This window comes from Mycteria americana, chromosome 11 (assembly GCF_035582795.1).
Source record: "Mycteria americana isolate JAX WOST 10 ecotype Jacksonville Zoo and Gardens chromosome 11, USCA_MyAme_1.0, whole genome shotgun sequence".
Taxonomy (NCBI): Eukaryota; Metazoa; Chordata; class Aves; order Ciconiiformes; family Ciconiidae; genus Mycteria; species Mycteria americana.
Genome location: NC_134375.1, coordinates 13766330 through 13780682, shown reverse-complemented (window position 1 = coordinate 13780682; position 14353 = coordinate 13766330).

The window sequence follows — 14353 nt, the reverse complement described above, 5'->3', positions numbered from 1 at the left end:
TTTTCATTCTAGATTGAAAGTTGATGCTGATGGAAAGCCTTTTACTGAATTAAAACATTTTGGATCAGGTAGTTGGTTAGGAATTAAGATGATAGAAACACTGATCTCAGTATGCCTTTACAGCTCCACAGCAAAGATTTTATCGTTAGTTGAAACAACAGTAAGAGTTTCCACTCTCACTTCTCATTATGTACCAGCTTCAGTTTTTATGAATTTACCTACATTGTGTATGTTGCATTTCATTATATAGTCTATGTCCATATTTTCCACCACAAATAATGTTTTTTACATGTTTGCAACTTCATCTTAGGTGGAAATGCAAGTCCAAAACACCATAATTGTTGAAGATGCAAACAATTATTAAAAATTGGGCTAAAAATTTGGGAGATTTCAAAACCTTGGTTTTTTACTTCATCTTCTTGTGGAACATTTCTTTATAGGGTTAATAGGCCACAGTTATGTAAGTGAAATACACTTAAATATAGTGTATTCCAAGGAGACTTACCAAGATTTTTGTGGAAATTCATTTAACATCCTTAGATCAGCTATGCTGCTCACTCAGTGTCTGGTCACTTTATTCCTTTTCATTACTTATAAACAGACCTTAATAACAGATCTGTTTCCCTAATAAGTCTTTCATTTTTCTAATTCCTTCTAAATCACATCCCTCAGTGTTCTGCCAAATGGAGAACAGATACTGCTGAGATCAGAAGTTAAAAGCCACCTTGCCACAGCCTTCACTGAAAGCAGGGGATCTGCATGTTAACACACTTTCTGCCTTCCCACATTAGAGGCAAGCAAGCCGTACGCTTAAGAATTGATCACTCGGGCACTATCTAGCCCAAGATTTAAAGACTGGTAACAGTTTAAGGAGCACACAGCTTTTTGTGTGTGTTAAGCTGTTCACGTAAAAATACTTTGTGCCCAGGAGACGTTTCCAGTAGGTTTGCTTCACGTATTCTACTGCAAACTTTTGCCCTAGCTTACACGAGACCTTAACAGGGATATAATTCTTGAGCATCTCATGTGAAACTGTTCTTCCCTTAGCACTACTTGCTTTATTTTCACATATATTCTGCTTTGCTAAAGATGCTCAATATAGGCTCAAATAGCTCCAATTATGTGAAGCGCAATGCGATATGTCAGTATAGCACAGCAAGGACGAGCAGAAGACTGGCGCATAGGAGTAACAGATCAGAGTTTTACAAGCTAACCACAAAAATTCTACAGTTGCTTCAACGTGTAAAAGAACAGACAAAATTTCTTAATTTTTTTAGTCTCTCCTGCTATATTCTAGTAACAGATTCTTATTTCCACTCCCCAGATTTCCTCAGGGACACATCTTTCCCATCAACTGATCAACTGAGGTCTGACTCTCTTTTGTTTTTTTATTTGACTCTTTTACTTTATCATCACCCTTTTGAGGACTTGATTCCAGTCCTTAGCTGTCAAAAGATTTGCCTTTTTTGCCCTGCCCTTCGTAATAACAACTTTCAGTGTGTAACTGTTTACTTATAATAGCTGCCAGTACATGAGCTGTTTCATGGGAGCCGGACCAAGATGAGATTTTCCCCCTACGATCACTTTTCTATCTAGCATTTCATGTGTGTTTTTTTTTGTTTTAAATGGGGCTATGCACAATGGATGAAGCATATGTCAAGTACTTTGTGGACGTTTGGTTTAGAAACCACAGTTAACCCCCAGATTGTAAAATATAGTGTGCACTGAAATGTTCATTAGCCATCTCTGGTTTGGAATTTCGTATTTTAAACTTCTTATTAATCCATCAATGACAGTTCTATACTTTTGGGAAGTATTAGCTAACTGGAAGCGTTAGGTAACTTTCAGAACAAACTGCCTGTGTATCTTGCTAGCAATTGCAATAAGATGCAATTTCATGAGGCACTAAAGCAATTTGGGTTACTCACCATAACATCTCTTAAACACAAAATGGGCACAGTGAGCTCTTCCAAGCTATCTCGGCAAAATGACGTGTTGTTCCTACTCTCCATTTACAGCACATTAAACAAGTGCTGTTGTGCCACCCGTTTTCCGTGGAGAAAGATCCTCCCCGTCCCTTGCTCTCCACATGGCTCTTTCAATCAAGGAGTTAGCATAGCAAAGGATGCAGCAGCCGTCCAGACATGTAATCCTGAATTCTCTTCAGCTGCTACTTTTGGTTGCATTAAATCCATAACGAATCATATCAGATATTAAAATTTCTGCAGAACAACATGGATTGAGCTAACCACAAAGTGATCACAGTCATCTGCTTCCTTGCCATCAGTCTGAGGCATGGCCAGTTGCTTGTAATGTTACGGCGTATTGAAGGCCATAACTTTCTCTCCCTCTCGCTATATCAAACACAAGCCCTTTTTCCTATTGAGTGTCCTTCTGTAAAACTTTTATGCTTTTCAATTGGGCAAGACTCCTGGATTACATTTTTTGACAAGATAGATGAGACTACTTTTCACATGAGACCAAGGAAAGTAATGAGCTGTAATCTTTGAGCTGGAAGATATCTATCTTTTTTAATTACAGCTAGATTATTTCTGTATTAGCCCCCACGGCAAACAGCAGTACCGCATAGGCTTCTCAAAGCAGTGCTGCATCAAGAGGAAGGGATTGTAAGAGTTTGGGACTTTGGCAGAAAAAAAGGATTTTCAAACTTGAGTCTATTTTGAATTGTATAAGTCCATGCTATTTATATAATTCAGCAAGCAGGTATTTTGACACTGTTATTCACTACAAGTAATAAGCTATTGCCATCACATCAGTGAGATGGTTATGAGATGGTCCCTACAAACATTTCTGCCACAGTCTGACATGTCTCCACTATCCTTGTCAAAGGAAGGTGCAGCCCTCACATCAGTTAGAACAATTTAAATCCATTTAACCAAAATATCTGTTTGCATACATATTTTTAAATATAGGTTCCCTTTACCTTATGCCCGAAGGAAGGAAATATTGTCTCATTTTCTGAATGTTAGGCTTTTTAATCATCCCTGATTTATTCTTCATGGTTTGGACTGAAGATAATCCCTTAACTGGTCACACTTCCTGGAACAGTCCTGTCTTATCTAGCTAGCTTATATGTGAAAAAACAGAAGTGGTTTTCTCGTTAAGCCTTGCCTCCTCACATCCAGCTCCTGTTTAACCACTTTCACAGCCACAGCTTTGCTAGGGAGAGCTATCACAGTAGCTTATAGAAAAAGATCAGATCGTTCTCCAGCAAGGATTTTAGAAGCTTATCACAAAGAGACATTATTCACATGGTCCCATTGTGTTTTGCTCTCAGAGATCGTGATGCTCCCTCAAGATACATTTTTCATTTTGTACTAACAACTTTTGCTTTTCCTTTTGTGTGTGCCAATGCCTTGTTAATGTCTGGACCCGTGGAGGTACGCTGTCAAAGGCAGGACGGCTCGACCTACTACAGAGATGGTCAAGTGTTTCAACTCCTTGTGACCAGCCTAGTGACTTAAAAAGGGGGGGCATGACCAAGTGCCTCATCTACAACCTCCAAGAGAGATGCCTGCTCTTGTAGCACAGCTACTTTTCTCAGCCCTGCTCCTAAGGGGAGTGAAATCCTGACTCTACTGATATCTCAGTTGAGCCATGGAGAAAAAAACTAGGATCCAGGAAAACTGTAGCATGAAAGTTGTTGGAGAACATCTGTGTCAAAATGTTTATTGTTTGGAGCCAAATTATGCCAGAGTTCTGTTAAGGGCATTTCTCTTCTTTTCTTTTAAATGGAAGTTTATGTCTCGTGAATGGTACTTGTTTTGGGTGGAAAACAATTAGAAAACGTAGGGATTCCCTGAGAAACAGCACTGGTGGGGAAATTTCACACAGCCCTACTCTTTTTTAAAATTTATTTCTCGGTGCTTAGTTGAAAACACTTCCACAAGTGAATCCGTGCTGAAACCTGCTGAGCCAAAAGGAAGAGTATAGCTGCTTGTAAGGGATGAAGAATGACATAGACACTTCTACATCTTGAGAAAATAGGAAAAGTAAAGATAACAACATAGAGAGAAGCAAAGGGGAAGACTTCAAAACAAAAGCAAGAAAGAGTAAAGGGGAATCAGATAAAGAGACAAAGAGAAGTCTAAAAGAAACTTAAAAATTAGTTTTGGAAGGAAGTGCATGATGGAAGATGTCTTTAGCATGCCTCCTCAGTTGTTGAATTGAGCACTCTACACCTGGAAATTATTATGTGAGCATTCAAAAATAAAGCTGAAAAGCAGAAAGCTTTAACAAAGTAAACGCATACTAAAGGAAGCCTTTAACAAGTTTTACTTCCCGTATTGCACCTCACAGGTTATATAACGTTACATTTAATGGATATTCTCAACTGGAGTCCTATTTGTGAACTGGAGGGAATGCTATTAGTATGGTAATCAGTTCTGCAGAGTAATTGGTTATAAGAGTGGGGTTCTAGGGAAAGGTACAATAGGGGAATATTTTTTAATTAGCACACTATGAAGTCTATTCTCCCCTTGATGCCTGTGCATATCCCCTATTGACATTAATTTCAGCCACACAACTTCTATTGAAATCAAGGGGGATTGCATGACTCTGCTCCAACGCAATCTGAACGTATTTGCAGGAAGGGATGATGGCCCCTCTCTAATCTGCAGCTATAGAAGTGCTGCCAGGTTCCAAGCACGGCTCTTGCAGTAGGAAGCATTGTTTATGTCCCACCAGGCAGTCCCGTTTGAAGGTATGTCGATTCTCACACACAGGATATTTAGAAAGGAGAGTTCAACCTTAGGTTCAGTCGACTGTCAGTTTTTATAGCAAATTCCACATGGGCTTAGTGCTTATCCTGGACTCAGGCTAAATTCACATTTGCTGCAGATGGACTTGTAGAGTTTATCACTGGCGTTTGAAATACCTGAGAGAATCAGTCCTGCAAAACAATCTTGCTCTCTGATTACTTTTTTTTTATTAAAAAAGTTTCTTAGGTTCACAAGCCTCAAATGAACCTTTAGAAGAGTTGATGGAGAAAATAATTAAAGCACCAAGAAAAATGGTGTTTTGGGAATCATAATGTGAATAATGAAAACAGGCAATAATTTGCAGTTTGGTATGTGGATTTTATCACTTGAACCACATTCTTTTAAATTCTTTTCCTCCAACACGAGCCGCCCTCAGGAGAGATACAGTGTTTTCAAAGTCATCGTGCAAAGCCCAAAATTCCATCTGCTATATAATGTCTCACTGACCTTATGCTAGAGCTTTTCTACTTGATCCCTCAAATTCTTAAACGATATCAAAAGTTGCCTTTTTATTCTAATACTTCTGGTCTGCTAAATTTTAATTGCAATGCTAATATAAAGTACTTTGCAATCAATTCTTTTATCAAGAACCTTGAGGCCTAACTGTTGATGAAGAGTCCTGCTTGAGAGCTGGATATCACATAGCCATGAGACAGAGGACATGGTCGAAGGAAAGTCAGCAGCCATAGGATTTCTGCAAAAGCTAGATATCTAACACCTCTGCAAGCTCCAAGGTTTCTAGGTGCATCTCACACATGTCCCCCCACTGGATGGGGAGTAGAATACAGCTGAACGTACTGAAGCTCCTATTTACTATAACAAGGCCAGATTTTCATCCTATACTTTCATTTATTTATATTTTACTATGGAATAATTCAATATAATTCTAGATTTAAATCCTTGAGAGAAAGTTAAGCTGCCTCTATGACATTCTTGACCAAAGTTTCTAAAGAGCTCCAGCATTACTGTAAGATCCTCTGGAAAGTCAGCTTTAATTTCCTCTCTCGCAGGTAAAGGATAAGTGACAGTTCTGTTGTATTAATTTCTGAGTAAATTTATTTCACTGAATTAAAAGGTTTTAACATTATTAGAACACAATACTGTCTAATAAAAAGTAAAAGATCGTTGGGGGTTTCAAGGACCGCAGCCTTAATCTCATTGCAATAACCACCTCAAACATATGCCTAAAGATTATTAAAATGCTGAAGAAATGTTGTATTAGAACATATGAATATAAAAGTGTTGGTTAATTGGTCTACACATCAGGTGTCCTAAGCCTTATCTCCTTTATCTCAAGCTCAAGAGATATTTATAAAGACAACTCTCCGTTTGGTGCATTTTTTTTTTTTAAATACAGGCTAATAATTAATCTTTTGGAGGAAATGAGAAGATAGTTAAGATGTTCTGGAACAGTCTGCTACAGAACCTAAATCTTGGAGATAAAAGAATTCAAAGCTACAGATGAGAACAGTAAATATAAACATAGCAAATACAACCCCCAACCTCTTAAAGCCCCACTGAAACCAATAAACAGGACACATCACAAATATAGCTTCTCTAATTGGTATGGATTTTCTTCTGCAACCTGACTTCAGACCCAGATTGAAAGGCTGGAGGGCATTTACAGTGCTTTGCCTAACACAGACCATGAGACTCTCCTGAATTAATTCTTGAGAGAACTAGAGCAGATCATCCGGGAAAACTTGTAGTCTCGAGCTTGACAGAGAATCAGCCACGACCTATTCTTCAACAGTTAATCATCTTAACTACAAGCACTGATGATATTTCTAGAGTGATTTAAACTCCTAACCAGTACTAAACTAGTGGTATTAGTACTTCTTATATCTGCGTTTCCTGTTCACAGTGAGTGATTAAAACTTTAATGACTTCTTGCGTGATGGTCCAAACTTTTCCATTTTAAGGGCTATGTATTTTTTTTAATGGAGCTTTCACTGGCCAAATATGAAGTTAAAATGCTTGCTGCCCGCTCTTCCTATAAGGCCTGGCATCAACTTGCAGAACAGACTAAGGGATTTGCAGCCACAATAAATCATAGACAAAATGGGACTGATGGACATGCTAGATTTGGGCTAACAGCTTAACCCTTCCGATTCTGAGATTATAGAAGCTTCTAATTAAGACAAGTTATCCCAAATCTTTAACAAGTCCTCCCTGAGGTCCTTTCACTACTCCCATACTTCCCATCTGTGCATTCAAGAACTAGGTATGACACTATTAGCTGCTTTAGTGCCCCTTAGGGCAGACCAACCCCTTAATTCCTATTTCAGTTCTCCTGGTCTCTCTCTCATACATCTCTGATCTCATAGTAGAAATCTGTCTCTTCTCCCCAGAATACTAGCTCATACCATTGTCCCAGTGGTCGAGCAATCATGAACTCTGATACAAGGGATTCAGTAGAACCATGTGAACAGAGAATCAGAGAATCCTAGAATGGTTTGGGTTGGAAGGGACCTTAAAGATCATCTAGTTCCAAACCCCTGGCATGGGCAGGGACACCTTCCAATAGATCAAGTTGCTCAAAGCCCCATGCAACCTGGCCTTGAACACTTCTGATGATGGGGCATCCACAACTTCTCTGGGCAACCTCTTCCAGTGTCTCACCACCCTCAGAGTAAAGAATTTATTCCTAATGTCTAATCTAAATCTACCCTCTTTCAGTTTAAAACCATTACCCCTCATCCTATCACTACACTCCCTGACAAAGAGTCCCTCCTCATCTTTCCTGTAGGTCCCTTTAAGTACTGGAAGGCTGCTATAGGGTTCCCCCTGGAGCCTTCTCTTCTCTAGGCTAAAGAATGCCAACTCTCAGCCTGTCCTCACAGGGGAGGTGCTCCAGCCCCCTGATCATCTTTGTGACCCTCCTCTGGACCTGCTCTGACAGGTCCATGTCCTTCTTATGCTGGTCACCCCAGAGCTGAACACAGTACTCCAGGTGGGGTATCAGAGAGTGGAGTAGAGGGGAAGAATCACAGAATCACAGAATCGTATAGGTTGGAAAAGACCTTTAAGATCATCAAGTCCAACCGTAAACCTAACACTGCCAAGACCACCACTACACCATGTCCCTAAGCACCTCATCCAAACGCCTTTTAAATACTTCCAGGGATGGCGACTCAACCACTTCCCTGGGCAGCCTGTTCCAATGCTTGACAACCCTTCAGTGAAGTAAAATTTCCTCATATCCAGTCTAAACCTCCCCTGGCACAACTTGAGGCCATTTCTTCTCGTCCCATCACTTGTTACCTGGGAGAAGAGACCGACCCCACCTCTCTACAACCTCCTTTCAGGCAGTTGTAGAGAGCAATGAGGTCTCCCCTCAGCCTCCTTTTCTCCAGGCTGAACAACCCCAGTTCCCTCAGCCGCTCCCCATCAGCCTTGTGCTCCAGACCCTTCCCCAGCTTCGTTGCCCTTCTCTGGACACGCTCCAGCCCCTCAATGTCTCTCTTGTAGTGGGGGGCCCAAAACTGAACACAGCATTCGAGGTGCGGCCTCACCAGTGCTGAGTACAGGGGGAGATGGAGGCAGAACCCAGGGTTAGATCAGAGCGAGAGTATTACAAACATGTAACCCGAGCTGGAGCCCTGCCAAGGGTCTGACATTTATTACCCAGTGTGGAATGCAATGCTGATGGTTTTTGCTAATATATTGATGTAAATTATATTAGTAACATGGTGTGGTCATCCATATTAAACAAAAAAAAAGTGTATGGAGCATAATCTTACCCATTACTATGTCGGAAGCTCATGTTCAGCATGGTTAGCCACCATGACCCCTACGGGCTTTCTTAGAATAATTGTTTCCCAGAGCTGAGCCCAACATCAGTGAAGATTCATTCTTCCTAGGTATGATTTTGCATATGGTTGTACTAAAATGCCTGTTCCTTAATCTGGATGCAAACAGGTGGTCCATATAGTTTTGTGATATATTAGTGATTTGTCCTCTTCTTTTTAAGCATTCTTCCAAACCCCTGAGTCATTTACAGACTTGCTCAGTAACAACTATTTTTCCTCTGAAATCATAAATAAAATGCCTAAAATAACAAAGGGATAAAAAATTCATGGAGTCCATCAGAAAAAGAAATACATGACGAGTAAAGATCACATATTAGAGTTAGTTTGAGCCCTGTCATCCAATTTTGAATCCATTTTATGTGAACTGTTTATTTTGTACCTCTCTATTTTTTTAATCAGTGTCATGCAGGACCACATCAAATGCTTTATACAAGGCTATTACATGAACATTATTATGGTTATCAAGAAAATTTGTAATCTCATTCACAAAAAAGTAATTTTGACAGGATCTGCTTTCCCTAAGCCCACGTTGATTGGCATTAATTAGATTTCTACCGTTAATCCTTTATTAATCGAATTCTACATCAGCCATTCCAGGACCAGTATCAATCTGACAAACCTGTAATTACCAGGGTCATCTCATTTTACTCTTTTAAATATCGGAACAACATTTGCTTTTCCCAGCCTCCTGGAACTCCCCCACCGTTCCTAAACTCATTTAAAAATTCACAATAGCAGGTGGAGGAACTCAAGCGGAGCACACACTCTTATCAGCCACTTGCAAGACTTGTAGTAGCACTGGACTGTTCAGGGCATTGCTTTTAGCTGTCTCATTGGTCACAGGGTCACAGCAAGGTTGCAAAAGATGCAGTCTTGGTTGATTAAGCCAGGATTTTACTAAATAGAAGGTAAAGAGAAAGAGACTAAGTAGAAGGTAAAGAGAAAGAGATAAGAAAGAAGAAATAAGACAAAAAAGAAAAGGACATATGAAGCAGAGTTGACAGCAAAACCCATGTTTCATACTCCAAGCCGTGCAGAAGGTGTCCTCGTGAGGTCCCTCTGCAGGTCCCCTCTCCAGCCCAGGTGAAGAACCACATGGCCACACCAAGTCCTGGGGACAATCCACTCATCCCTGGTTCTTGCCCTGTGATCCTCAAATCTTGCTATAGAAGGGTCTAGAGTTTCACCTCAGCTCTCACCCAGAACTGCTTTAATCTTGACAACCAGAGTCTGGAAGCAAGTCATTCTATGCAAATCTTCAGTTGACTTCCTTTAAGCTTTTAAAAGTATCTCAAAGTTGTTGACATGTTCAAAGTACAGTTCTGGGTGGTTCTGCTTTCACAGGAAAGAGGTGAGATAGGACAGTGGCAACAGTGGCGTTTTCCCTCTTTACACGTTACCCTCCGGCCAAAGCTCTCCCTCTGATATTGGGGATGCACTGGGGATTAACACCTGTATTTGCAAACACTCCTAAACACAAAGCTGGTTTTCTCTAGCTATAACCATTGGGCACCCAGAGTAAAAGGCCTACAAATTCGGTATGGACGGAAGTGCCTGGAGCAGAAAGGTGGTTTTAAAGTACAGTTCTGCAGCTCGTGTTTCCTGGTGACCAGCTATAGCTGCTCCAGAGGTGGGCTTAGGTGCCTGCATCTTCCACGCGCTGCAGAAGGCAGCCTAGGGACCACCTCAGTGTTTGACACCAAGCGCAGATGTTAGTGATCTCCAAGTCTCCTTTTTAAACGTAGTTTTCTTCTTTCAGTTCACCTTTCTAACCTTCAGCCAAAAGCCTCGTGTCTAAGGAAGCTCCAAGGATGCAATGAGTGGAAATGTCAATATTGCCTTTATTTTGTCATCTAATGAGTCCTGGTGTCCAACCCACTAAATTTATTCCATTCTTTTCTGATCCTCTTCTCTTTTCCACCAGTTATTATCTTAACTCAGTCCTAGGGTGGTCTTGATAGCCCCATTTCTTTGGGCTAATTTTGTCCATCTCATTTTGTCTTCTATCAAGCTATACCATTCCAGAAGGCTGGAGGATTTATTAAATTTTCAGCCCTTTTCCAACAAGCAAGCACATGATCCAGATAACTCTGCTAGACAAGATTTTTTTGCAAGAAATCATTTTTGTTTTAATGGTACAAACTTATCTTAGAATAAGATTAATATTAATCTATAGAAAAGAACAAGATAAAGATAGATTTTGCTGTTAAATTTAAGAATGACAATCGGTTAAGTGTCTACTAAGTACTGCTAAATTAAAATGAAACACCAAGAGAAGTACATATGACAGGCTATAGTGTATTAAATGGTTTCATTATCCTCTGATATAATGAACAACAAATGGATTTGGAAATTGATGCAATGTTTTGAAAAAAGTATTCCTGTAGAATTACAATAAAATTAGACTGAATTTATATTTCCACCATTACAATTTTCGCTGCCATCTCACAATGTTAGCTGTGGTTTTTAATGCCTTTATGTGCCTTTCTCAAGTAGAATTTGAAATTAGTTGATCAGTTATCATGTAATAACTGCTTAAGAATAAATCCATATTAAATTAGAAAAACTAGGTAAGATAAGAATGTAGCATTTGTAACATCAGTAGAGAAAAAAGTAAAGACACAGAAATATGTTTAAATTAGAAATGAACTAATTTAATTAGGTATTAAAGTAGCCAGTATTCACAGAGATTGTGCTGCTTCTGTATATTCTAAATAAGTTTTCTTGCGGCACAGCCTTGTTATCACGTTAAACAATTTTTAGTGTGTTATACCTGAAGGATCGCAATAGATTAAATTTTGTTCAATAGATTTTACTACTGAACCAGACTATTTAAAATTCTCCATGAAATGTAAAGAAGGATTTAAAATTTATGAACAGGAGCATACAATGACATAAGGTAGATTAAAAAAGAGTGCAATTTAACATAAAGTATTATTAGTAATAACATTGCAATCAATCACCCTTCTTATCTACTCATATGTCTTTAGATTATATCTTTTAGAAAGCCCTAGTGAAGACAAATCATACAGTGCTGAGCTGAGCACTGCAGCTGGGGTTTTCAAAGGACCACGGTGGAATTCATCACTTCAGTGCCCAACTCCTCGCTGGAGATTCACACAACCTACTCCTTCTGCGTTTAGAAAAATTAAACTAGCTTTTGTTCAAGAAAGAGAAAGAAGAAACTGAAGATTCCTTTTTTCGAAGAAAAACTTCAGAACCTCTCTGCTTCGCCCTGCATTTTAATATAATACGAATGATTATAAAAACTGTTTAAACCAAATAAATACTTGAAATCTACAATGTTATTTTGCAGAGATTTTTAGCCCTCTTCTAATAGGTTGTTAGGCAGAAGAGGTTTTTGTTACTCTAGCTGTTGTTCTCAGTACTGCCTGCTGAGTAATTCCAAGGTCACAGCAAGGAAATACAAATAGAAAAACTGGGGTGGGGGAAAGGCGTCGTGTGGGAATAATACTGTTCTCCTTTGCAAAGAGCACTAGGGGCTGAAGAGGAAGACCAACACACAAATGTAGTTTCAGCATCATTCTCTGTTGTTTTCTCTATTGCTTTATTCTTTCCAACATGTCAACAAGAAATAAATAATGTGTCAGAATTCAGGAAATTAAGAGGTCACAACAAAAACAACCAGCAAAAGAGATTGCAATCTGAATTATTGAGGGGAAAGACGTTTAGAAGTGAAGTGGAGCTGGTGCCAGCAATGCGAAAGAGAAAAGAAAAGCAGCAGAAAGGAAAAAAAGTCTCAGCATATAAACAAACAGAGACATTTACTGTAATTAAGCTGATAACACTCAGCAGATAGCATGCAGCCTGGTCCCTGGCTGCCATCGGCTCTCCTGCTGCTGCCAGCCCACAAGATTTCTGCAGCAAGGTTGGGCATGTCACCAGCCCCATGATGGGAGGCAGAGTGCTGTCAGGGAGGTCTTGTTTGCCGTGAAAAATAGTCAGAGGTTTACCTTGAAACTGAGTTTTCCCGCCCGCCTAGTGTTGCAGTTTAATCAATACTTCACTTTGATGGCTCTGTTACATTAGGACTAAAATGAAGTTTACAGTCAGCTCAAAAGATTTTAAATCCTAGCAAACACCCCCGAAACATCTCTTCCACTGTTTTTCCCTGGCCAGCTAGGTGTTAATAAGCACCAGGATTAAGGAGGTAGTACTAAAACACTCCTAATCCGTGGCAACCCGGGAGGAACTAGAGGCTACTTGCTATTGTTTGAAACTGTATGAAAAGCTCCAAATAAATTAGACACTTTGAAATTCTTAGTTGCTTTACTTTTCCTCTTGTCTCTGCCTTCCTCTTCTGTAAGAGACAGCAAACCATGCCGGGATGATAATACATTCCAGGCATGCGAATACGAAGACACTAATTCATGCACAGTCAGTTCTTTTTCAATCCTATGACAATATTATATGGAAAAAGCTGCGGGAGTTAAAGGACAGAACGGTTAGCTGCATTGCTGTCCTACGACCAGCCCAAAGCTCCTCACCTGATAGATTAAATGAAAATTTTCTAGTGTGTGTGCAGATGTGCGAGGTGGGCAGGCCAAGGTACCTATCACAGGGTATTCGAGTAGCTAAGAAACATGTTGCAAGAGGAGAAACAGTGGAGCTGAGAGTGGTTGGCTCCCGAGCCAGCTCCCTGCTCGGGAAGAGGCTTACACAATTGCAGAATATTCTTCTTTTCCACTTCCATATTAAAGCAACACTGTAGGGGCTACAGTCTTGCTGCATATCTGTTGTCTGAGAGGACTAACTTCAGGTGGTTTAACTGGGGAGTGTTCAACCAAAGCCACAGGGAGATGTCTTCTCCCCCATGAAAGGTATTAAATAAATCCACGCAGTTGCTTGCTTCAGGTTTATCTTCAGAAATGTGCCTCTCTGGCTCAAGCATGGGTTCTTTTGATATTTCTGTGGTCTCATCTGATCAGCTAAACACTCCTTTTGCTAGAGACTGCTTCTGTTCAGTTGAGGTATTGGTGAGCAAAAGTGTATGGTCTCATACCCACCAAAGTCCATGAGCAGGGGCAAGGGAATCTCAAAGAGCATCTGCAGCATCCAGCCTTGTCTGTCTTAGTGGAAAGATTTCAACACAGCACTGAGAGCACAGTCCACAACAAATGAGTGGTATAACCTGTTATTTAGGAGAATTTACTGAGAAAAAATCTGGAGTCTTACTAGAAATTAATAAAGGCAATATTGTACATTTCTTTCCTTACCTTGTTCCAAATAAGCTTTCTACATAGTTCGTTCTTATTACGCTTCAAATTATGCAGCATTTTACAAGTTAAGATACTTTTACAGTTCAAGATACTACTAGTAGTCCTTATTCCATTTCCCAGCTAGTGTTTTTGATGGTAGTCACATATACAATTATCTCTTGCATGACTTGCATTTAACTTAGACTAAGAGTTTGGGTTGTGTATTTTGCAGGTTCACTGTTCTGAAGCAACTTTGGTTGATGGCAATCACCTAAACAGATACAGAATCAGCAAATTTCCTCAGCAAAGACAACAATATAGGGTACATTTATAGTATTCTTGTTTATGAGTTTAGAGACCAGAGTTCTTGTAGGTCAGCTAATCTAGCAGGAGGTGAGGTGGGAGGTTGGCTGCTCTGTTGGCACAAGCAGTCACAGGCAGAGCAGGCATCAGGAATGGAGATGCTGGAAGAGCCTGAGTGACTTTGGGGTTTGAAGCTCTAGGAAGCCGCTTCAGGTGATTTTCCACACAGCTGTGGATA